Genomic DNA, 27608 nt, shown 5'->3' with positions numbered 1-27608 from the left:
CCTTCTGCCTGTTTGATACCCAGTTTTGACCCTTGCCTGCCTGACGATTCTGTTATCTGCCTGCCTCGACCAGCCTGTCTGACCATCCGTTTGCCTTGACCTTTGTACCGTGACCTTTGGCCTAAAGACTCTGCTAAACAGCCGTGCCCCTTCGCCAGCCAGAACATCTCGCCTTGCACCCCTCGTTAAGTCCAGGTGGCACCCAAGTAAGCTGAGGGCTCCTCCTGAAGCCCAACGATGGTCACACTACTGGTGAAGCCGAGACCAGGGCGCTTGGCACTTGTTCTGGTATAGGGTGCCGGCCGTGACAGTACATCCTTGAGTCTAGACTTGTTCAAACAGCGTTATTTGCTTAACATTTTTGGTGCTTTCCAAAAGATCAGGTCATCTCAACAGTACAATCATGTATTGTAACGCGTTGTTCTCTGTTTTAAAATGCTGATGACTTCACACACACACACACACACACACACACAATACTGTATATCAGGAACACAATGAGATCACTGTAGCAAGGAGCAATTGGTTGCAGTACTTTTGTATACAAATAGCAGGTTAAGAGTAGACTGACTGCCTAAATGAATGAAAAACGTTTAATGCTTAGTCACATAAAACGCAATTAGTTCTGAAAATATTTGCAACAAAGTATCAATGTACTGGAGAGCTCTTGGTAAATACACCTGCTCAAAAGTAATACTTAGATAAGAAAAAAAAAGACTTACCAGAGCAGTATAGCAGCAGCAGGGAGATACACTCAGAGCTCAGCAGATTCTGAAAACAGCCACACAAACGACCTGGGAGAAACAAAACATAGCAACTTGCCAAAACTGTAACTAAAAGAGAGTCAGGAAGCCGACTCAGTAACTAGAAATCGCACAATATCCTTTAGCAAGGATTGTGGTTTTGTGCTCCAGTTCCGGTTTTTGGCCCCACCCAGTGGGCCTCACTGCTGCTACTTCGCCTGTTGGCTATTGCTGCTTTCTCTGCTTCTTCTCCTCTGCCAGTTCTATCTAAAGAAAATACATTTAGGGCCCCATTTACTTAGCTCGAGTGAAGGAATAGAGGAAAAAAAACTTTGAATTTCGAATGTTTTTTTTTGGCTACTTCGACCATCGAATGGGCTACTTCGACCTTCGACTAGGACTACGACTTCGAAACGAACGATTCGAACTAAAAATCGTTTGACTATTCGACCATTTGATAGTCGAAGTACTGTCTCTTTAAAAAAAAAAAACTTTGACCCCCTAGTTCGCCACCTAAAAGCTACCAAAGTCAATGTTAGCCTATGGAAAAGGTCCCCATAGGCTTAGCTATCTTTTTTTGGTCTAACAAAAATTGTTCGATCGATGGATTAAAATCGATGGATTTTTCGTTCGATCTAGCGATTTTTCGTTCGATCGAACGATTTTTCGTTAGATCGAACGAATATCGCTAAATACCTCAACTTCGATATTCGTAGTCGATGGATTTAACTTCGACAGTCGAATAACGAGTGTTAATTAACCCTCGATATTCGACCATAAGTAAATTTGCCCCCTAATCTGCCTGGCTCCTACAACAGTGCTGGTGAGAAAACAGTCTTGAAATATGTACTGTATAACCCTGCGTGCCCACCACCAACTTTTTTAATTTTATTTTACATTTAACCCCTATGGTTTCTTAACTGCCCCACTTTTTTTATCTGACTGCCCATCTCCATACTCCTTTCCAGTTGCTTCAGCTCTCCATCTCTCTACCCCTGGTTGAGCTATGAATTATTTTACTGGGACTGGGGTGGGAGTAATTACAATGAAATAATTAAAAATGTATTCAATAAATGAAATGCACACTTAATTAATGAAGTGTAACATGAATTTTTATTAATTAATGAATTAGAAGTGGGTTAAAGCGGTAGTTCAGCTTTCAGTTAGTTTTCAATTGGTCTTTATTATTTATTTTGTATAGTTTTTTTTAAAATTTTTTGCCTTCTTCTTCTGATGATTTCCAGCTTTCAAATGAGGGTCACTGACCTAGCCTAAAAACAAATGATCTGTAAAGCTACACATTTATTGGTTTTGCTACTTTTTATTAATTAGCTTTCTATTCAGACCCTCCCCTATTAATTTTCCATAGTCTCATTCAAATCAATTCATGGTTGCTAGGGTAATTTGGACTCTAGCAACCAGTTTGCTGAAATTGCAAATGATAGAGCTGCAGAATAAATAACTAAAAAAATCAAATAATAAAAAAAGAAAAGCAATTGCAAATTGTCTCAGAATTTCATACTAAAAGTTAACTCAAAGGTGAACAACCCCTTTAAATGGAATGCAATTCATAAAGCTGATGGAGTACTGGTTTGTATAAAATCAAGCATTTGACATAATTTATTTAATATAAATTAATACAATCCAGACTCTCACAATTAACTGTATAAAGATACAGAAACCACAAAGTAACAGGACATTCAGGAAAAACATCCATATTCCATTATTATTGGATATTATGAAAAGATAGAAGAAGAAGAAAGCTCCTGACATTTCGCAAAATAAGGAAGTGAACTGCTTCTTCGCTTGACATCACATCCCTCTCTGACTCAGCCCCTTGGCCCGGCCATCTCCTGATTTAATTCATTCCTTTTCATCTAAACACAGCTACATGTGATTGTGCCCATCTCTAACCTAGACCAGTATAATTTAGCTACTGGTCATTCGGATCCCTTGTCATGCAGCCCCTGCACTTATACCTCCATGGCTTTCCTTAACTGTTTTTGTGGACAAAATGCACAGTTGCTTAAATAGACTTTATGAAGCATCTTTATTACATAGTTAAATTGGGTTGAAAAAAGACAAAGTCCATCAAGTTCAACCCCTCCAAATGAAAACCCAGCATCCATACACACACCCCTCCCTACTTTTAATTAAATTCTATATACCCATACCTATACTAACTATAGAGCTTAGTATCACAATAGCCTTTGATATTATGTCTGTCCAAAAAATTATCCAAGCCATTCTTAAAGGCATTAACTGAATCAGCCATCACAACTTCACCCGGCAGTGCATTCCACAACCTCACTGTCCTGACTGTGAAGAACCCCCTACGTTGCTTCAAATGAAAATTCTTTTCTTCTAGTCTAAAGGGGTGGCCTCTGGTAAGGTGATCCACTTTATGGGTAAAAAGGTCCCCTGCTATTTGTCTATAATGTCCTCTAATGTACTTGTAAAGTGTAATCATGTCCCCTCAAAAGCGCCTTTTTTCCATAGAAAACAACCACAACCATGACAGTCTCCCCTCATAATTTAAGTCTTCCGTCCCTCTAACCAATTTAGTTGCACGTCTCTGCACTCTCTCCAGCTCATTTATATCCCTCTTAAGGACTGGAGTCCAAAACTGCACTGCATACTCCAGATGAGGCCTTACCAGGGACCTATAAAGAGGCATAATTATGTTTTCATCCCTTGAGTTAATGCCCTTTTTTATGCAAGACAGAACGTTATTTGCTTTAGTAGTCACAGAATGACACTGCCCGGAATGAGACAACGTGTTATCTACAAAGACCCCTAGATCCTTCTCATTTAAGGAAACTCCCAACACACTGCCATTTAGTGTATAAACTCATTTTCCAGTTTAGACAAATCACTCTGCAAAGTGGCAGCATCCTGCATGGAACCTATAGTTCTGCACAATTTAGTATCATCTGCAAAAATAGAAACAGTACTTTCAATGCCCACCTCCAGGTCATTAATAAACAAGTTGAAAAGCAAGGGACCTAGTACAGAGCCCTGCGGTACTCCACTAACAACACTGGTCCATGCTGTGTAAAAACAGTGGACTAATACACCATGCATCGCCAGGCTTTGCCATGTTAAAAAAAAGGAGTAAAATTTTACTAGTTTTTTCTTAGGGGCATATTTTTGCGGAAAAAAATGGTGTAAAATGCTGTGTAAAATAAATAAAGAATTTATCAAGGTGTGTGTAATTTTACATCATGCCAGATTTGCTGCCATTATTTTACATTGTTCCCATGTTTAAAAAAAAGCCTGGTAATGTGTGGTGTATTATCCTGATGTTCTTTCACAGCATAATAAATAGCCCCCTAAGAGTGACCTCCGCCTGAAGTAATTTAAAATAATGGTAACAAATCTGACGTTTGCATGAAAATTACAGACACCTTGATAAATTCCCCATTTATTTTACACAGCTTTTTGACACCGTTTTTTTCAGTGAATTTTGTTTTACACAGCATAATAAATATGCCCCTGTGAGTAAGCCTTTAATATGTGTGTGCCAAGTGCACACTAACAAAAGCATGTCAGTCATGTCAGTGCTGAGCAAAAATAATAATAATGTTTGCTAGTCCAAAAACATGTATGCAGAGAAACACTACAGGGTCATTTGCAACTCTGAGCTCCTGCAATTTCCCCAGCAGTCATTGCATCATAATACACTCTTTAATATACATTTCTGTATAGTTGCGTTGGGCACCACTCAACTCAGTTGTTTCTGTCTCCCGCTCTAGTGCTGCTGTGCAATTGATGCAGAATGCATTCACTGGCACTGAATATTGTATGTCTGCTTCATGATAATAAGCATGCATATTGGATGTTTATGTAGTGCATTGAAAAACCTTTTTTATATTGTGTATTTGTAATCCAAAATTATCATTATGGAACAGGTTATCAACTATAATATTATTGTATATAATTGCATCACTAATTCCGTAAGCTGAAAATATGTTGTGAATGTATAATAATGAGCTACCCAGGAATCATTTTAGTATTGGAGTCGGTCTGGCTTAGATATAGAATATCAGGCATACACTCAAGACTAAATAAGCTTGGAAAAGGATGATGATTTATGTGATGAACAGAAAGAGGATGCAGAACTGATGCTGCAGAACTGATGCTCTTTCCTCAAATGAAAATTGAACACTGGATTCTTGTATAAGATTGCCTGCAAGGAAAATAACATTACATTTGCACTTCTATTCAAGTTTAAAAATACCAAAATTATTTATTTTTGTTCTATTGATGTTAAATTAATATCATTACTGAGATAGCCAAATAAAGAATCACTAGTCCTTTTTTGTTTCATCTGCAGAAATATGGAAATAACAGAGTCTGAATTCTGATTACCTTAAATGTCAAACAAAGGAAATCATTATACAGATGTGCTATTTAACAAATCCCTTTCCACTCTCTGTCTGCATTCACTTGCAAATCATTTTGCCAGTAAAAGCCAGCGTTCCTCTCAGTCGCTAACCTTCCCATGGTAAGTACTGCAGCTCTTTCAGCAGAGGCTGGCTGTGTTGTGTGAGAGAGGATTTTTTTTCCTTATTAATCAGAAGCCCTGAATGAAAGCCAATCAGAGGCAGCACTTCCCCTTGCCTTTGCTTTCCTGCCTCTTAGAGTTAAAAGTGATACTGTGACTGTGAGGAAAAGACTGAGAAGGATTCAAGTCGAATCATCTCTTGGAAAATAAAAGCAGAATAATATAGACTACAATAGCAGCAAATGCTCTAATCTTGTTGCTGAACTGGAGAAAATCTCTTCGTCACTGGGAATATAAAAGGTAAGCTATCTCTTCCATCTGTATCGTGATGCTTCCTCTTTGTATTAAGCTGCCAGCTGTGTTATGTGCATTTTAATAAACTCAATCTATTTGTAAGTATTGTAACTTTTAATATAGTGCTTCTGCTTATTGGAACATATTTATGGGAACTGGTGCAATTAGCAGGTTACACTAAGCATCACTTAATGCAAAGGGTATTTTGCCCAGTCTAGTGTGCTGTCCAAAATACTATAGATCTGGGTCTTCAGCTGTGCCCTGTGTATATGTTTATTCCTAATAATTTATCAAAGAAGCCAGCAAAAATCCATAAATATATAATGGTTCTACTGTAAAAATTATAACTGCAGCAATATGCTACTGTATAGCAGATTTGATATTCTGTCTGTCTGGTTCCGGTATTTAAGCTGGAATGCTAAATCACCCATTGCAAGTATTTGGAATTTAGAGTAATATTATACTGCAGACGTTGGAAAATACAGTGTATGGATATAAATAAAGGCCAGGGGGCAGGAGAGATGAAACAGGGGGTCACAGAGGAAAACCAAGAAAGCATTAAATATGATAGCAAAATAGCAGATTTGTATATACAAAAACACAGCACAATGAAACAAGACTTTATAGGCTGTTTTGCTATAGCATGTTTACAAGTGTAAATAGAATACACACTCCCTTTTTTCAAGTGTTGATGATAAGTATGTTCTACAGTTAGTAACATGATAATGTGTTATGTGAGACATTTCAAGCAACCTTCTAGCTTTCCAATGTCCCTGCACAGGCAATCGCTGACAAACAGCACTGAGTGTCTTATAACTGACACATTACCTTTTTCTGCTTTCACACAAATGGAGCTGCTTCCTATAATCTTCATCTTTCATTTTGGTAAAAGCATCTCTATTATACTAAAATGCACATCTATTATTTTCAATGTGTGTCAGGGTATATAATTCTGTACTTTATCCCATCAGCTAAGAAAATAAATGCCACATGCTGGCACAAAAGGCTGCATAGTGCTAAAACTAGAAAACTCTAACAGTTCACATACACATACACACACAGACATATGTACACACATGCAAACATATATATATGCTAATCTTATATAAAGGCCTCTATCTATCATCCATCATCTATCTTTCTATCTATCAATCAATCTATCATCTATCTTCTATGATCTTTCTATTATCTCTCGATCACATTGCAAGAGAGATAGATAGATAGATAGATAGATAGATAGATAGATAGATAGATAGATAGATAGATAGATAGATAGGCAGACAGACATAGATTGATTGTCGGGTTGAATTCTTTATGTATTTTAGTGTATATAAACTAAACAAATCTTATTTTGAAGCTTAACTTTTCTCACTACAAAACATTGGGTAATTAATTAAATGTATATGTCTTTTAATAACAAAGCTTCACATGTGAATTGAAAAGTCATTCTTGCAGTAAAACAGCCATAAGCAGCTTTTTAGATTTGGTGTGGCTTGCAGAGTAAGATAAATACTTTTTGGAACATAAGCTGCTAATCTTGTTTGTGCCAAGGGAACCCTTCTAAATTAAACTATTCCATTGCCTTGCCAACGTGTTAAACAAAAGAATTGAATCAAAAGCTCATTTATAGTCTACACAGGAACTCATAGTGAAAAAAAAAATAAAGAATAACAGACTGGAAGTTGTGTTTCATTGTATAGTTTCTATTTCTTCATTATGAGTCCTAAAGGCACTCAGCAAACAGAAAGAATGTAAAATATAACAATGTAACAGTGGTTCAGCATTTAGATACTTCTGCACTTTCCATAAGCTATATTTTATGTTCCGCTCAATAGGAGGCAAAAGAAAATGTCAAGAGATTGATTTGATTTGCACAGTGAAGTTCATATTCTGCATTTATATGTGTAAAAAAAAAAATCACACGCCAACTTAAAATGCAGCATGCATATGATGTGCCAAAAATTTCAATTTTTTTCTGCATGCAACATAAGACACTGCATAACTAATTTTTCTGTGGATGTGCTGTGTCTGGCTGTGATATGCCTGTAGCTGATTACAGTTGTCTCATACATTACAATACCTGGATTTTAATTAGATATATTATGTGCAATTCTTTTTAATTTGCATATTAATTATATTATGTCTTTCCAAGAATAAGTGATATATCTTTTAAACAGAAAATAGTTCTTGATTCAACGAAATATAAATTTGGTATAAATCATCCACAAATGGTGTTTTCATATCCCCTTCCTACTTGTTTTTTCATACTCACCAGGAGTTTAAATCCTCAATCTATTGCTAGCTGCTTTTACAACCTTCATCAAAGAATTCATTTTGTACAAATAGCTTCCCCAGTAATAGAGTAGGAAATGTGAATTTGAAACAGATTTGTTAGTGATGAATATTTAAGGCTTATTTCTTATTTTTCCCAAACAAGGAAAGGTTAATTTGAAATGATAGTTGCATCTGCATCTGAGAGAGCCCTTTCCGTGCTAGGAATTCATGCCAAGATAGGGTGCAACTGAGACAGAGAAAATGTGTCCTGTCTTTGGTGTATCTATGTTGCTTTCCATTTTCCTTTTATGTTAACCACCTGAGATGAAATGGGAAAGACACATCACCATTCCACTATCATTTTTCATTTCTTTACTGACATTGTCATAGCACTGAATAGTATACATAGCGCAAACCTCAGATTAAAAGAATATGTCCAATTTGTATGAACTCGGGTCAAAATAGTAAAATGTGCTTGGCTGCACTGCTCAACAGGGCTAGTTAAATTTATATATTTAATTTTCTACAAAAATGTGATCACAATGATCCTGTGCTCAGAGGAGATATCAGACATGCCTGATTTCGTTTCACTGTATAGAGGGGCCATGCTTGGGGAAATTGTCAACTTTTCCATTGTTCTCCTCTAAGAAAAGATCCATTGAAGGTGTCTTGAGGCAAAGTCTAAAATTGAACACATTTATCTGAAGGTTGATGATGACATTTGTGATGCCATCTTTTCAGAATATAATTTCTCACTTTAAGGGGGTTATTTACTACACTCCAAAGGCGAAAATCAAGAAACATTCGTGATTTTTTTTTATAAAATCAGACTTTTAAAAAATCAGGAATTTTTCGGAATTTATTAAACCCCCAGGATGGAAAAGTCCGAATATGAAAATCCAGCACCTCAGAACTGTCAGGGTTGCATAAAAGTAAATGGGAGAAGTCCCAATGATTTTTTGATATGTGCTGGGTTTCGTGCAATACCCCAGAGTTTTCGGGTGAGAATTCCAAAAAAAATCATGAAAATCGGAGTAAAAATCCCCAAAAAAATCATAAAAATTTTCGGGAGAATTTAATAATAAGTAAGCTTAAAAAAACCTGACCGGATTTGATCTGAGTTTGTAGCAGAAAATATTGAGATAAATTTAGACTTAAATAAATAAATAACCCCCTAAGCGTTCACAGGAATATAGGTGTTACTATTAGTTGCAAACTTATTATAGGGAAGACATTTAAAGATATGCTGATAAAAGAAATATGAGATATGTGTTAATTTTTTTCTACTTTGACTGTTACCTTTAATAGGAATCACATCAGAGATAATGAATTCAGGGCATACTAACCCCACCCCTTTATGCTGAAGTGGAAAATCAGGTGGCATAATTGTTGCAGCAATAGCATTAGTATGAACCCTAGGTTTGCAAAACTGTACATCTGAATAAGAAGTTACCCAATTTGTAGAGAAACACTGAAAGCAGGAAATAACTAATTACAGTGTATGTGGGGATGTTGCAGTTCAGTTAACAAGATTGAAACCATCCATAGACATCATTACTCACACTATCTCTCCAAAGAAGGCATCTCCACTGAGAATCCTCCTTCCTAATGCTACACCTTACATGCAACATTTGGTGTGTTCATACAGCACTTCAATTACATATCAGTATAGAAGAAATAACAATGTATAGGTGCTGCATACTAAATAATACCTTGAGTGAGTAGAGAGCAGAGGTTCTTGTCCTTTTGTTTTAAATGGGTACTGGCACTGGATCACACAGAGGATAGTGTTGGTTTAAAAATAAAGACCAGCTGTTTTTGTTCTACAGCTCAATTTAACTTTTAAGAATATGTTGGAGCATGATGAGAGGTATTTTATAAAGCATTACATAAAATATGAAAAAAACTGGAGCATGTTGTAGCCTTTGTTTTGATAAGGTCCACTTAGGTTCTTCATATGCTGATATTGGTAATACTTAATTTGTTGATGATTTTCTGTGTATTTGTATGTAGTGGTTGGTATGAATTCATGATATTGAACAAATAAATTCAACCAAGCCCTTTGAATTCAAGGTTCATACAAGCCCCTAAGTAGTATTCAGCACCAACCCTCTAATATTATTTTCAGTGCACCTAAATCAATTCAAATGAGTTAAACCATCTTTAACAACAAGTATGCATTACAGTAATTTGCACAGCAACATTTTGGGATACTTCTGGCCCTTTCTCAAGCTTGCCCTTTCCCCAGAATTCATTTGGGCACTCCTGCCTTGCAAATTGATGTCAGTAACCCATCAACTGAAGGAGTGATGTGTTTAAGAGAACTTTGAGAAAATCAGTTATTTCCAATATTCATATAACATTTTGAAATGTGAATCATATTGATTAAGAGGCTAATCTATAATATGAATACAGCACTGTTAAAATTATGGAGAGCAAAGATATGTGGCTAGGGTGGTAAATTCTGGACATGGTTCAAAAGGAGGTATATTTATAGATATTTTATATATATATATATATATATATATATATATATATATATATATATATATATATATATATATATATATATATATATATATATATATATATATATATATATATATATAAAATCCAAACAGTGAACGCACTCTTTCCGGGTTTCATATATATAAATGGGTGCCTAGGTCAAATCTTTCAATATAAAATAGCAAATGGACCTGCACTCCTTGTTTATCGTGAAGAAATAGATGTGCTTTATTCACAATGCATTTCCAACGTTTCGGCCTTACTCAAGGATATAAGTATATATATATATATATATATATATATATATATAATATATATATATATATATATATATATATATATATATATATATATATATATATATATATATATATACACACACACACACATGTATTTACACAGAGAAAGATATTTATTCATTAATTTATAATATATTTCTTGTTGCAAACTACACTCAAATCCAAATGCTTTGTTCCATTGTTCCATAAGTTTCACCAACATTTTGGCACTGGCCTATGCGTGTAATAAATTAACATGATATGAGTAATTATATAAATTCCTTCATAATTATATATTTTCAAATATCTTTTAAAATGCCTATTACTTTTATTCTTTTATTTTTGTATTGTATATGTCGAATAGAATTATAGTAAATATAGTAATAATGTCTTCTGATTTGATGCTGCTATATTTTTTTTTTTTTAAGCACTATACTGTTATAAAGAGCTTTAGCCTTATGTAAGCCTCCATTTGCCCAATATTACCTGCCATTTCTTTCCTTAATACAATCCACAACCCTCCTTTATGTTGCAAACAATTGAAAAAAACACACACACAAAAATGATGTGATATAGGCATGGTTACAAGCTGTTTTTGTTCCGTAAAATGTATCACTCTATAAGTATAGGTATTCTTTTTACACAAAATTCTGAAGGCAAGCCCAAGTGTATTAATGTATAACATTGTAGTAAATGGTTACCCTCAGTGGTCCCCAACCAGAAGCTCGTGAGCAACATGTTGCTCCCCAACCCCTTGGATGTTGCTCTCAGTGGCCTCAAAGCAGATGCTTATTTTTTAATTCCTGACTTTAGGCAAGTTTTGGTTGCATAAAAAACAGATGTACTGCCAAATGGAGCCTCCTGTAGGCTGCCAGTCCATTTAGGGGCTACCAATAGCCAATCACAGCACTTATTTGGCACCTCCAAGGAACATTTTACATGCTTGTGTTGCTCCCCAACTCTTTTTACATCTGAATGTTGCTCACTGTTGAAAAAGGTTGGGGACCCCTGAATGCATGTGATATAAAATGGAAACACTGTGATATAAAATGGAAATTAGTATAGTATTCCATTGAAGCTACACAGCTGATGTGGAGGGTAAAGATAGGCTTAGAAGTCTTACATATGTAAGACAGATTGAAGAATTTAATAGCATACTATGGGGCATATTCACTAACCTGCGAGTTTCCCTAGCGCCGGCTTTGCCACACTTCGCCTCACTTCTCCAGGCGAAGTTTCGTCAGGGCGCCGCTAATTCACTAAAATCCGATGTTGCGCTCAGGGAGGCGAACGGTAGCGAAGTTGCGCTAGCGTTAATTCGTCAAGGAAAGCGAAGTTACGCTAGCAATGCCTAATTTGCATACGGCGGCAAGTTAAAGTACAATGGACGTATATGAAGCAACAAATACATTACACAAGCCTGGGAAAGCTTCATAAGATAAAATAGAATTGTTATATTGGCCTATACATGTGCCCACTGTATAGTTTAGGTGCCATATGTTAGGAAATGTAGGTGGGAAGGAGGGTACCCCCAAAAAAAAATTACGATCTTTTTCAGCCTATCACCCTTAAAAAAGAAAAAGACGCCAGCGTTTTTTGGGAAATTTTTGAAGCAATCTCTATTAACTCTATTGCACTTCGCCTGGTCTGAGGTGGTGAAGGCAAGTCTGGTGCAAGAGGTAACGTTCAGTAAAATGCGCAAGTTAGTGAAGTAGCGTAGTTACGTCCCTTCGCCATAGCGCAACTTCGCCTGGCGTAAGGGTGCGATGTAGCACTAGAGTAGGTCCACTTCGCTAGCGAATTTACGCCTGCACCCGTTATTAAATCGGCGAAGTAACAAAATGACGGCACGCTGGCGAATTTGCGCTAGCATTAGGTGCTTCGCACTTTGCCCCAAAGTGGTAGTTGGATAGGGGTGCATGGACTAATGTTGTAAAGTATCATTAAATTCAGCAAAATTTTGTTTTTTAATGAATCTTTATGCACTAGTAATATATAGAACCTTTGAAACAAAGCACACATATAAAAGGCTAATTCCATATATAAATTAAGGATAAATAAGTATGTAATGCCATTTCAAATAGAATTTATGCATCTGCAATAACCTTTATATCTGAAATTGCACTTCTGACACTGTCCTTTTGACACCGGTTATAGCTCATGGTTTGGATGTGGTGCACCCATCTTACATCAAGCACACAACATACATTAAGCATGTGACTTTTCACACATCATGGAGTAAATGACAATGTAATTTATCTTTGCATGAAACATTCTTTTTTATGCATAGCCATGTCAGCAAAATAAATTAATATGACGTATGTGCTGGTAACATAAATGTTTTACTATAACAATGTACCTTTTACCAGCAATACAATGTATCTTTCATCAGCAATACATTATGCTGTAATGTATTGCAAAGTCTTTGCATAGAGGCAATCACTAAGCTTATCTCAACTGCAACTGAAGGTGGTGAGTCATCAACATTAATATACAGGGAAGTTTTATGGATTTTAATGAGCCAATAAAAGTGCAGAGAGGTGCTCATTGGGAAAAGCATTTAAACTATAAAATTTGGATTTTTTTTGTGGAAGCGGTACTTGCTAAAAGACATATATATATATATATATATATATATATATATATATATATATATATATATATATATATATATATATATATATATATACATATATATAATTCAATCAAGAAAAACCAGCACCAAGGGACTTTAAGTATGCAAAAAAGTTGTATTTAAAACATATGTGATACATATGTTTTAAATACAACTTTTTTGCATACTTAAAGTCCCTTGGTGCTGGTTTTTCTTGATTGAATTATACACTAATTTTTTCCGTGCACAGGGGCAGCCACAAAATGGCTTACCTGACATGAGGTGCTGTCTGCTTCGAAAATCTATATATATATATATATATATATATATATATATATATATATATATATGTATATATATATATATATATATGTATATATATATATATATATATATATATATATACTGTATATATATATATATATATATATATATATATATATATATATATATATATATATATATATATATATATATAATTAGCTTGTAGGAATGGAATTTTCCCCTAAAGCAAGATAACATTATCTTAGTGACTTTAAGATGTGCTTGTATGTCTTCTTGGACAGTTGATATCTGTATGTTAGCGCTTGTGTGTGATTATGTGTGTGTGTTCATTTGAGTTTTTTTTGTTTGTTTTCTTTTTTCTTTTCCTAATGTGGTTCGGTAATTATGGTAGATACACTGAAGGGATGAACTTGATGGACAGTTGTCTTTTTCTTTTTTTCAACCAAAATCAACTTACATGTAGTAACTCCATAGCAATACTGATGGAATCAGAGGTAATCAACAAGCTAACCTTAATTTTTTGATGCTCAATACAGATTACTATATAATTATGGAATCAGTGACTTCCAATGAAAAGCCTAACACTGTAAGTGTTGTGACCTATCTGCTCATCCCTAGTCAAAGCCCAAAGAAAATTCCGATTTCTCACATCTAATAGAATTTTGTAGCTGTGGGTGATTGCTGAAGTAACTGCATTGTACACAGTAGAAAGTTTCCTTAAGTCTTTAAAATTACCCAAGTCAGTTTTACAGAAGCTTGAAACTGTATAGAAAAGAAAGAAAGAAAGAAAGAAAGAAAGAAAGCTTCTATCTATCTAGCTATGAAGAATGCATGATCTGCATTTTTTTAAATAAATAATTAAATTTTAATATAAATGCTGAAAAATCAAGAATAGTAATGATTATTTTAAATTACATTTAGACCCAATATCTAAATAAAGTTTGCTCCAGCTGCATGTTAATGTAAAAAGTAATAAAAAACACCCATAGACTCCAATGTCTTTTGCACTGAAATGCCAATTGTCTTCAATGGATTTTGCACATTTTTGCACATTGCTCTCTAATGCTGCTTTTAGTGAGTAAGAGCCACGTTTAGCTTGGCAAATGAGGCCTTTGGTTTTATGAACTAAGGAGGTGTGATCCATTATAAACCTAAAGTGCTTTTTAGATCCATGGATCTGCACTTTTCAATATTGTCTAGAATGCATTTTAGCATGAGGCCTATTCTGGGGCTTTAGTTGAATAAAGGTATATATTATACAGTGTCACTATAGTGTCACTATTTCTGTTGAGCCACTCTTCAAATGAGGGGTCGTTTTTACTATGCCATCAATTCCATGTACATTTTATGTATATATTCAATAATTAAAGTGAACAACAAATTTTCCACACCAATGATTCTGGGCTCCATCTGTTAAAATTTTAAGTCCAACAAAATCCTACATTATTGTTTTATTGTTTTACAATAAAATGTACAACAAGAAGGTCCTCTATTGATCCTCTATCCTGCCTGCTCTATTAACAAATGTCTATCTCTCTTCTTACAATAATTGTTAAGGTTCTCTGTCTTACATTTTTTTTATCCATAAATACCAAAGTAGCAGCATACGTCTACTGAAATACAAGGGAAAAGTTTATCTCTTCTGAAACTTGTAATGTGGCAAGCAAATATTGCACTGTAACCTCCAAATAGTTAGTTAACTGACATAAGTGCTAGTAGTGATAGATTCCAAGGGCAAGTCCTTTTGTATCCATATTTAAGTTTGCAAAATTTAATTTGGAGAGCAACATGGTGTAAAATGGTCATTTTCAGGGTGGGTTTTTGGTTACATTAAAGGATTCCTAAAAATGTGCAATCATACCTCACTCAAATTTTTTTATCTATGGTCCAGCATACTTCAACATATTAGGGTTAAAGCATGATAGGTGTTGTAGTTCAACTATATCAGAATTATTAAAGCAACATTACTCAACCTGTTTTATATACACAAAGATTCATCAGGCTTAATACCATATACATGTATGTTGCTGTCTCACTGACAGGCTTAAAGAGAGTTGTTTGACTAGTCTGCCATTGCATGCAGAAAAACATACTGAGTTCATTTATCAACACTGATCAAATTTGCCCCTGGGCAGTAACCAATGTCAACCATGGATTTTTTTCCGTGTTTAAAAGAAAAAATGAGCCTGACTTATGACAATTTATTTTCAAGGTAAAACAGAGAAACAAATGGAGAATGCAAATAAAAGGAAGAGACACAATATAATAAGGTTAATTTGCTTTATTAGAGTAAAAGTATAGATACGTAAAATTACATCCTTAAATATAAATTTCATTTTGCTGCTGGCCATAGTTCACTTTAACATTAAGATTTTGTAGCTTGTGTTCTTTTGCTTGGTATTTTTTGCATATTTGGGACAAATTTTCAAGTTCTACTACAAATATCTTTTTTAAGATGGTGTCTGAAAACTTCATGCAGTTTACATTATTGGCTATATTTATTGCAGTGTCTATATCCCCATATAGTCAAAAGATGTAGACTCACAATACTAATATTAATGTTTAATATACTGGTTACTGAAACTGGTATATTTGCCCTGGTGCAGTATCCCATAGGAACCAATTAGTGATCTGATTTAATTATTCTGCCTGCAGCAGACAAATCAATTGGTTACTATGGGCTATCATGCTGGAACAAATTTGGGATATACTGTAAGCCTGGTAAATAAGCCCTAGAAAAAGTCCTATATACTCTATTTAACCACTTTGATTAAATGGTACCTATCAGTACAAAAATACTTGAAGTTTTCCATGACAAAAATCAGCTGATATTTACTAACTTCAATTTTATATACTGCAGCTACATAGAACACTGAGGTATTGAACTAAATAGATTTTTTAATTACATCTTTTCCAATTCAATGTCATACCTGTACCATGATATACAGTAAAATCGTATAATTACAATCTGAAGATTTGTCTGCCTGCAGCAGACAAATCAATTGGTTGCTATGGGCTATCATGCTGGAACAAATTTGGGATATACTGTAAGCCTGGTAAATAAGCCCTAGAAAAAGTCCTTCTCCAAAATCCTATATACTCTATTTAACCACTTTGATTAAATGGTACCTATCAGTACAAAAATATTTGAAGTTTTCCATGACAAAAATCAGCTGATATTTACTAACTTTTCAATTTTATATACTGCAGCTGCATAGAACACTGAGGTATTGAACTAAATAGATTTTTTAATTACATCTTTTCCAATTCAATGTCATACCTGTACCATGATATACAGTAAAATTGTATAATTACAATCTGAAAATCAATTAAATTCATCATATTATTATTCAATAATATTTTACAGTCTTTCAACAAGATTCAAAATACTGGTCATTGCATTGTAAAGATTTTTTAATGCCAGTGAAACTTTTCTTGAAATGTTTTGGACCAATATTTAACATGCACAAATATTCATTTTGATAGCATGTCAGCATGTCTTTTTATGTATTTAATATTTTGAAATACAAAAACATTAAGTAATATACTCAATTGGTGCTATGTTACAAATGTTTGTTATAATTGAAACTGGTGCAAATTTAGTTAACCCAGGTAAAAATCTGTGATATCTTAATTTCAACTAAAGCAGCACTAGAGTAGTTTGACTATATTCTGGGATGCTGACAGGTATTAATATATGGCAGGCACTAGGCCACAATCAAACCATTACTTCAATATATATATATAACTATTTATAAATAGCCTGAGGGATGATAGCAGAATAATAAAAGTTTTAAAATGAAGTAAAACAAGTCAGAAAAAAACACTGTAAATATTTGTGTATTTTTTACTTATTTCTTGGTACAGGGTGATGTTGACATTTTGTTATAAAGCCATAATAACCTTTTACTTATAGAGAGCTAGTATCATCTAGTTTGAGCAAATTTAATTAAACTTATTCATGCTTACATGTGGCAAAATAAATAAAAAAATAAATATATTTACAAATATATTTAGTTTATAATTTATATAGTTTATGTTCTTGACAAGCATGTACTATTTGCTTGTAAGCTCTGTGCTTAAGAAAAAAGACCATCTGTATCTGTTGATCTTTACTCTGTTAACCTTATGTATATATTTCTAAATGGATATATTTTCAGAATGTTAAATGTCAATGACTTATTTAAGTGGTTGTTGAGATGTTATATACACGATAAGAGGCTTAAAATGTCTCTGTTTGTACATGTTTGCTTTTGAAAGACAGTAAGCACGATTTAATCTCTGTTTGCTCAGTAAACTGCACTTGATAGCCTGTCATTAAAGGCAAAAATACAATATAACAAATATATTCATTTTAACAAAGGTCTCAGTTTTGTTTTCTTTACACTACTTTCTGAATAATAAAAAGTTTACCTTTCGTCTTCTTCCTTGTAAAGCCATTCAATTACTATTGAGAAATAACAGCACTGAAGGCAGCTGAAATTTTTCAATAAATGACTAATGAAGACAAGAGGTTAGCCCCAGGAAAACTTTGCAGTATTCAGGGCCAAACACAAAATTCAGGAAACAGGATTGAGACAAGCAAATTCATTCTCACAATGCAAAAAACATGTGAATTACTTCTGGCAGTTGGTACAGTTGCATTGAACATTGATGTTTGCCCAGCTTAACATGATTTTGACCCAAAACTGACCAATGAAATGAAACAGAAGATTTTTTTTGTTTGGCCATTTTCAGGATCACCCTATGATTTCAAGCAAGCATTGTTTTATTATCACAGGTAAATCTGTGACATTAAGGGGCACATTTACTAAGGGTCGAATATCGAATTCTTCGAGTTCGAATATCGAATTCGAAGGATTTTCGTGCAAATCCTATGATCGAACGATCGAATAAAAATCGTTCGATCGAACGATAAAATCCTTTGAATCAAACGATTCGGACGATTTTAAGCGATCGATCGAAGGATTTTTCTTCGATCAAAAAAGTGATGGGGAAGGTCCCCATAGGCTAACATTGTACCTCTATAGGTTTAAACTGCCAAAGTATGTAGTCAAAGTTTTTTTTAAAGAGACAGTACTTCGACTATCGAATGGTCAAATAGTTGAACCATTCGACGGTCGAAGTACCCAAAAAATACTTCGGAATTCAAAGATTTTTTCATTTGAATCCTTCACTCGAGCTTAGTAAATGTGCCCCTAAAATTCATAATGCAATTAAAGTTTGTATCAGATTGGGCTAACCTCACAGCTGGATGTTATTAGTGTGGTTTTCTGTGTTAATTCAACTCCCAAAATGGGAAAAACTCATGGAGGATGCACAGACTGCCATAGTGGGTATATTGAATAATTTCCATGTATTAAAGTATTTGAAAACAAAAGATAAGCACCTGCATTTTGTGAACAAAGGAACTATGTTTGTACCTATTGTTTGTTTTTAATACATTTAATAAAGTGTTCTTTTTTAAACTGTACATTTTATAGCATTGTGTATGCCTTCTTTGAGATTATTTTCAAACTCAGCATGCCAGAATTAACTTGACATTTTGAGCTGCTTTAAGCCATAAGCAGAGATCATAAAATAGAGAAGGATGTAAGAAATACAAAATATTACATTCGCTTTTTGTTCTTTACATTCTGATTCAAAGTGATATAAAAGAAAAACAATCTGGCAGTCACCAGTGGAAATGCACTTCACCTAGATACACATGTACAGGTGTGGGATCTAATGCTTGGGACTTGGAAGTTTTTCCATAAACCAGAGCCCCATGCTTAAAGGATACTAAAGACATTGAAATAAAAAATGACTCAAAAATGAGCTGAGGAATGATTTGTTTATACAGGACACTGTGCTACAAGGCATTGCCTTAATTTAAGGATTTCTTAAAACTGTGTTTCTGGTCAAAGATCCTATACTTTTATGATCCTATCCTATGATTTTAGTTTGGGCTATATTTTTGGCCTATATTTTGCAGCCTGTGGTTGTCTGAAAAACTGTGGCTCAAAACCCTATTTTCACTGAAGCAGTTGAGGGTTTATTATGATGCTATAATTTGCCTCCTACTATCGGCCTAAGTACTGTTGCTAAATCACACAGTACTCAGTAGATTAATAATTTCAGCATAGCTAACATATAATCATGGGTTAAAGCAAGTTACATTTGTGACAAAGTAAAAAGGTATGGGTATAAGAAATATATAACAATACAACATCTTTTCAGGGCTAGCTGCCCCCTATAAAATGCAAAATAATCCTTAAATGATACTCCCACCTCAATCTGAAATTATGTTCTTTGTTTCTGCATCTGGAAGCATTAATCACAGATTTTCTTTCACAGAACAACTAAACAGCGGTATCTCTTTCCTTCTGATGTCTGATTACAGTGTAATATCGTTAAGTTAAAATTACACGCTTATCTCTGTATGTAAGATGACAAGATGGTTAAGTAAGATAGCAGCAAGATGACTGATATAGTGCTGAACAGTAATGATATCATTAGTGAATTCTCTCATATTTCTAATCAAGATTTTAGTCATCTACTTCTACATCTAGAAATATGGAGTGCAGGGAGACAATTTTATGTAGGGTTAGGTCATCTTTAAAGGACCAGTAATAACTTCCAAGCCCCCCTACCCATAAAAATAACATACCTCATTATATTCCATATATGGTGCTGTAGGTTGGTTTCCATGAATAGGGGGCATGAGGAGAGGCCATAACTATAGAGGAAGCAGACCCTGTTACTGCAGGGGGCCCACTAGGTCCTAATTCATATAAAATTTAAATAAATATTGGTAAAACTGGTCAACCTGCGGGCCTGAAAAATAATCTGCTGTTTGACCCAGTAATATCTAGTTATTCCACTAGGAAAGACATTGCCACTTTTCCAAGGGGCCCCACCATATTGACTTCGATTGAATTTCCTCCAACCCTAATAATGTAATTCCATTGTTCACTTCCTGTAATGTGTGTCACTGGAAGTGACATCCACCACTTTCACGTAACTTTCCTGATTTATTCTACAAGCTCAGCAAGAGCACTTAAATTCATTAAGCTATTTGTCTGTCAACCGCATTTTATTGCTGCTTCAAGGATCACAGAACTCCCCCGATTAATACATTATACATCATAGTTATTGAGCACATGGTAGTGATGAGTGAAACATTTCTTCATGTACAGATTCATTGCAAACTTCCATCGCTGGCGAAAATTTCAGCAAAACTGCAGAAAACAATTGCCTCAAAGCTCGTGTCATTTTGTGCGACAAAGCGAATATAATGTGAAAAAAATGGTGACAAACGCATACGTCATTTTATCCTTCCCCTCTCCTTCCACATCAACCAAAGGTTTCTAAGCCATCCCGCTGTCTATATAAGGACATACACATAAATATATGGTTTATTCATTTGAAAGTGGGATACAAAGCACCCAGATATTATCTGTTGGTGGTCAGATTTGTTATTAGTTGTGCCTGTGTTTGTAAGCAACATAGTGTACTAACAGATACTATTTTTGGCAAAGCAAAACTGGAAAAATTTGCTCATCACTAGCACACAGTACCGATGGGCAAAAAGCATGGACTGAATTCTCACCCCCCTATTAACCCATACCTGAATGCCCAAAAGATAAAGTTATAAACTTTACGAGGAAGATACAGAAAACCAGAAAGATCTGTAAATCAGACTAGGAGAGATCAAAAGAGCACATGGGAATCTTCAAGGACGATGATGCCTGATCTCCCTAATAGACAATGATCTATAGGATTAGAAAATGTTCTAATAAAAAATCTATTCAAATAAAGTGGTTGCTGCAGGATACACTGATTGATATAAAGGCTTAATGGACATTTTTTTATGAAAAAGCATATTTCCTAATTCAATTTCACATTTTGTCATATGAACTTTTCTTATGAGATAAACCATGATCCCCCCCAAATTAAAATGGTGCTATTCATTGTGATTTAAAGGGGTGGTTCACCTTTAATTTAACTTTAACGTTAGTATGTTATAGAATTGCCAATTCTAAGCAGCTTTTCAATTGGACTTAATTATTTATTTTTTCTAGTTTTTAAATGATTGTCTTCTTCTTCTGACTCTTTCCAGCTTTCAAATAGGGGTCACTGACCCCAACCAAAAAAACAAATGCTCTGTAAGGCTACAGATGTATGGTTATTGTTACTTTTTATTACTCATCTTTCTATTCAGGCCTCTCCTATGCATATTCCAGTCTCTTTTTTCAATCAATGCATGTTTGCTAGGGTAATATCGATCTTAGCAGCCAGGTGGCTGAAATTGCAAACTGGAGAGCTGTTGAATTCAAAGCTAAATCACAAATAATAAAAAATGAAAACCAATTGCAAATTGTCTCAGGATATCACTCTCTACATCATACTAAAAGTTAATTTAAAGGTGAACAACCTCTTTAAGAGTAGCACATTAAAAAATGTGTTTTGTCTTAATCCAGAAAATGTTTAAACTAGTTTCAATCCAGCATTATTTATTATATTAGATTTTTACATTTTTTTCCATATAAGAAAATTGATTTTAATTATAGCAGTAAATGATTATCTGTATGTCTACAGCGGAACTCTCATATATGTGTAGCTTTTCATTGGATTCATTTATTCAAATTGGCAAATTGTACTTTATACTTTTCATCAATTCCCATTCTAGAAAAACTGTTTGTTTAAAGGTTATACTAAATAACAAACTGCACTATTCACTATACAAAGAGTTAGTCTGAATATACTAATTGGTCATTGCATAGCAAAATTCTGTTGAAATTACACTTTGTACTAGCAAACACATAAACTAAGACTTAAAGATAAAGTAATTTGCTGCCATCTTGTGGCTAGTGTAACATTATATATTTATCTTTCTTAATTGTTCTTAATATTTATACAGATTACTTTATTATGTATAAAAAATATACCTTAAAAAACGTATTTATCAATAAGAAGGGAATGCTAGGAGTCTGCTTAACCCCTGCTTACATGCATTAATCAAACAATATATCTACATCTACTATAGCAGGCATATGTTTGGTAAGCATATCAAAATAATAATGATAATAACATACAGTACTTGCTAGAGGATAATAAATACATTGATTTGGATCATACAATCAATTGTGTACAAGTAAAAAGTTCTAGTTAGTGTATTATTTTGTGTGTGTATGCAATTATCTGGGGGACCAGGAGTTTTTCAGATAAGAAATCTTACCGTAATTTGGATTACCATACGTTAAGTATGCAAAAAAAAATTTAAACATTAGAGAAACCCACTAGGATTGTTTTGACAACAATGTGTCATTGATGTGGCTTAGTTGGGATCAGATATAAGGTACTATATTATATTAGATTGCTCTCAATTTTTGCCGATATCGTCAAATGGGTGTGGGGTTAGATATGTTTTGTGTGCTTGTTGTTCCGTTTAAAATGGATTGTGAAATCGAATGCCTGGACTCTAGTAAAACTGTCCAGTAACAAAACTTTAATTTACTCTCTCTATAAACTGGCCTTTAATATACACGGCATGCACGGTTACCTTGTAAATCTTTATTACTCCTTATTGAGTATGTTGATGCTATTATGCACTGCTACAGCATTGGAGAATTTTACAAATTATATTTTTTAACGTCCCAACCTCTTTGTCATTTCTCCCCTCCACCTGGCTTTACATATCATTTTGCAAACTGTATACAAATTAGCTAATTTTTTCTTATGCAGGTCCTTATTTTACCTTGTGTGCTTTCAGAAACTCAGAAACTCTCAGAAAGCATATATGTCAGTCTAACAAGCATTCTCCACCTTTTGTTCTCTACCACCTTATTCATTTGTGTTCTATAAAATGGTCAAGCACTGATAAACTATCCAGTGTCTGTGTAGAAACCTGCTTTCATTCATCTGTCTATGCACAAGAAGCTGACAATTATGGCATCTCATTCAATTAAATAGGATACAGGTCATAAAGTAGAGAAATATGGCTTCTCATGTCATTACTGTGTCAAATAAAATTCCTTCTTAATTGCTATTTTTAAATTCAATTTAGCATCTATTCCTTTTAAATTTCAGGTGCCAGCAGTAACATAAATCTACTGGCTCAAATCCCTCTGCAAAAACATTTTTCCATCTCACTCACATCAAAATGTGGGTCACTTGTAATTTCACATGTATCATAGACCATGCGTAAAATGATGGCTTAATCACAACCCCCCTGAGGGCCCCCTGTATGGAGGAAGTAGATCTGAGTCCCCCTGCGGACATTGGGTCTGTAATAATAAAACAAACTTGTTACACTTGAGGGTAACTAAGCTGCACAAATACCATAGGTTCCTAGATTCCTGAATAATAGATTCTATACCTATGCCATATCATCACCCTTGCTTTGCTTTGTTGTTTCAGAAAGTCTTGTCTACTTTAGCTAGGAGTATAGAAGATGCTAATGGACTAAGGTGTCCAAAATGTTACTCTTCAGTGTCTATTTGCCCTTTGGAGGGCAAAGCTGTACCTTGTGCTTCATTAAAAATGTGGTATTAGGTACAGCACTGGCGCTGGTACCATGCACCTGCTGGTCCTTGACTTGTCTGTCAGTGATGCTGAAGTGGAATGGGATATGCCCTTGTGTTTTCACCATGCTGTCTCTCGTAATTACAGCTCTGGCAAACTGAAGAAGTTCTATATTAATTGTCAAAATGCAGGTACTTGTGCTCCAGTGCCTATGCTTGTTCACTGTGGAGCATGGTGAAAAGTGCAAAAAATGGTAGCAGAACAACACTTAGGGACATATTTATCAAGGGTAGAATTTCAAATTGAAAAAACTTTGAAATTCAAATTCAAAAAGACCAACCAAATTAAGTCGAAGGTTTTTTTTGGTCGAATATGTCCGGTTTCGATTAAATAGGTCTGTATTTGTCTGAATTAGAATTGTACAAATCGAAGGAATATCGCAAATAAAAAAATATTCGAATTTTGAAGTATTTTTTTGGGTACTTCGACCATCAAATGGGTCAAATTCAATTAAATTGAATGATTCAAACGATTCAAAGTAAAAATCATTCGACTACTCGACCATTCGATAATCGAAGTACTGTCTCTTTAAAAAATACTTTGACTTCATACTTCACCACTTTAAACCTACAGAGGTGCAATGTTAGCCTATGGGGACCTTCCCTACCACTTTTCTAAGTTTTTTTTTTTGATTGAATAAAAATCCTTCGATCAATCGCTTAAAATCGTTTGAATCGTTCGATTTGAACGATTTTATCGTTCGGTCGAATGATTTTTATTTGATTGTTCGATTTTGTGCTAAAATCCTTCGAATTCTATATTCGATATTTTTCCTCTCTGAGGGATACAGAAACATCGTTTATTTCTGTGAAATCTGCCCCTAAGTTTTGCCCAAAAAAAACCTTTGATTTTTCAAAGTCCACCAATTGACTCCAAATAGGTTGTAGGAGGTCCCCTATAGGCTAAAACAGCAATTTGCAGGTTTTAGATGGGGAACGGGCGGTCAAATTTTTAAAAGACAGTACATGATACATTTCGATATTCAAACTTTTCGAATTCTTTTCAAATTCTAATCGAATTTGGACTATTCCCTAGTCGAAGTACACAAAAAATAGCTCGAAATTCAAATTTTTTTCATTTGCAAATTCACCTCGACCTTTAATAAATCCGCCCCTTAGCTTTTAGAATACAAAAATGTGAGTCTTTATGTGACAATAAGAAAACAAAATTAGCTTTTGTTACCAATCTAGTCTGGAGAGACATGGCTGGCGTTAAAGGAAACTCATTTCTGCACCAAAGTTTATTTTTTTTTTCTTCTATAAAAAAATTCAAGGATAAAGTAAACTACTCAGAGAGAAATACACTGTTTGATAATCGTTACTAATAGAGTAAATTTCAAGTTGAAAACCACTCGGTTAAAGCTTTAGACGTATAGTGATTTATCAGAATATAAATCAAACAATTTCTAAAGTGTCAGCTGGCAAATGCTCCAAATATTCTAGAGATAAATTGGGTTATAGAAACTGCCACCTATCTGTGGAAATATGTTGTTCATCCACAGTGGCGCAAGAGACCATACAACCAGTGACAGTGACATTCCATCTTGTCAAAAAAGTATCCTGCAGTATCCTGTGTCTCTAGCAAAATATGTAATGTGACATAAAGTGATAATACAGACTTTCCAGTTTCTACAGTGAAACGTGGCTAAATATTTCACTCATCCCTAATCATGACATATTAGTATAGAATACTAATAGGAAATATATTACTTTTTCCCTAGGTATAGTCAGTCTGTAGCCCCGTTACCCAACACAGATTGCTTTGTGTATGCATTATCAATACGAATTTCCACTATTATTACATTATAGCCTACCATGACTCCTCATTCATTTTTCCAATTCTATAGCTGTCTGCTATTTTAATAGCTCCTGTTTAGCCAGTGGATAATACAGTGCATACTGCAGTATTTCATCCCATTTACTGAAAACATAACACAGACTAGGGTTAGTTTCCAGGTACAATATATTAGCTATTATTGCTGGTATAATTCACTGACCAAAGCTTAAATTAATTGCTTAAAAAATGCAGTCATATACAGATATGGGACCTGTTATCCTAATGCTCAGGACCAGGGGTTTTCTGGATAACGGATCTTTCCATAATTTGGATCTTCATACCTTAGCTCTACTAGACGATCATGTAAACATTAAATAAACCCAATAGGCAGGTTTTGCAAGGTAACAAGAATTACTAATATCTTAGTTTGGATCAAGTACAAGGTACTGTTTTATTATTACAGAGATAAACAAAAATTTTGATTATAATGGAGTCTATGGGAGACATTCTTTCCGTAATTCAGAACTTTCTGGATAACAGGTTAAATGAATCCCATACCTGTACTACAAACACACACACACCAACACACATGTATTATTCTTACTGTTGTTGCAATAAAACAATGCACACATTTACAGTTAAAACTTTACAGCTGTGACTTTTACCATCACTGCAACCTTGAGAACAAAAAGAGAAAGTTAATTGCATGTCTGTTTGATTCCTGCCTGTACTATGTGCCAGAATAAGAAAGCACGTCTGTATTTCAATTTCTGTGAGTGGCAGAAACGCAAACTGAACCAAACAGACTTATCATTTTCTTTTCTTGGAGAAGATGCCCAATACACTGTAGCATCAAATGCAAATATTTCCTAAAGCTTAGGGTCAATGAGAAAGAGAAAACTTGGGCCATGATTGATTCAAGAATAATATCATGACGCAAGTCTTAAATTACATTCTGAAGTATACTGGACATCTTTGGATATGTAAAGAATGTGTAGGATGGTTTTCTATTAGCTTTTCTGAAGAGGGAGAACAAACATTATTTGTTGGAATAAAATAAACCACATATTGCACTTGAAGTTACATAGAAGAGATTAAAGCCATTTGCTTAGCGCATGACAGATAATTTTGTATTGTATGTTTGCACTGGAATGGAAGGAACACTATTTGTGCAGAATTCGTTATAAAAATATAGAATAAGTGTGGTTTTCTAGATAATAGAAATTAATAGTGCCACTTCTCTATGCTGATGGTTCTTTGTAGATAGACTTTCAGTAGCAGAATGTCCCCGCATGCTGGCTTTATTTTAAGAGTGAATGTTTTCAGGCTGTGACAAAGAAAAAAAATTGAATCCTTGATGTGCATTTATCAAATCTTATAACCTGGGAGGGATTTGTTTTGTGTTTACAGTATTTTTTTTCCTTTGATTTCTGAACAAGCTGTATACTAACTATATATTATATTTGTCATAAGTTGAATTGTATATGGTAATTTTGCTTAGAAAATATGGTCATTCGAATACTCAGTAAAAAAAGGAGCCTGACTTACTGTTCCTACTTTACCGTAAAGGTAAAATTGGTTAGAATCTTTATTTCCTGGAGATATTAACTAGCAAAGATAGTGATGTGTACATTCCCCACCGGGGAAATAAAAATTGCTGTCAAGTGTCATGAGTACAACAACAAGGTCTGTTTGGCCTACTGGACCATTTAAATTTCTTTGGAGAATACTAGTTATTTCCCAGATAAGTATTTTGGAATATG

At 34.3% G+C, this 27608-nt stretch overlaps 1 protein-coding gene and 1 long non-coding RNA gene across 2 annotated transcripts in view; one reads left to right on the top strand and one right to left on the bottom strand.

The window, feature by feature from the left end:
* LOC121394678 overlaps window positions 1–5199 on the bottom strand; it is a 36998-nt gene extending 31799 nt beyond the window's left edge. The window contains exons 1-2 of the long non-coding RNA XR_005961923.1: window positions 5115–5199; window positions 723–794 (exon numbers count right to left, since the gene is read on the bottom strand). This is a non-coding gene — a long non-coding RNA (uncharacterized LOC121394678). The remainder of the gene's footprint in view (window positions 1–722; window positions 795–5114) is intronic.
* LOC108718520 (cadherin-10) overlaps window positions 5146–27608 on the top strand; it is a 285253-nt gene continuing 262790 nt past the window's right edge. Inside the window, exon 1 of the mRNA XM_041566244.1 lies at window positions 5146–5550. The gene's annotated coding sequence lies outside the window, so the exon portion shown is untranslated. The remainder of the gene's footprint in view (window positions 5551–27608) is intronic.

This window comes from Xenopus laevis, chromosome 6L (genome assembly GCF_017654675.1).
Source record: "Xenopus laevis strain J_2021 chromosome 6L, Xenopus_laevis_v10.1, whole genome shotgun sequence".
NCBI lineage: Eukaryota > Metazoa > Chordata > Amphibia > Anura > Pipidae > Xenopus > Xenopus laevis.
Note: the sequence above shows the minus strand (reverse complement) of the source record. Positions and strands in the feature narration are given on the sequence as shown.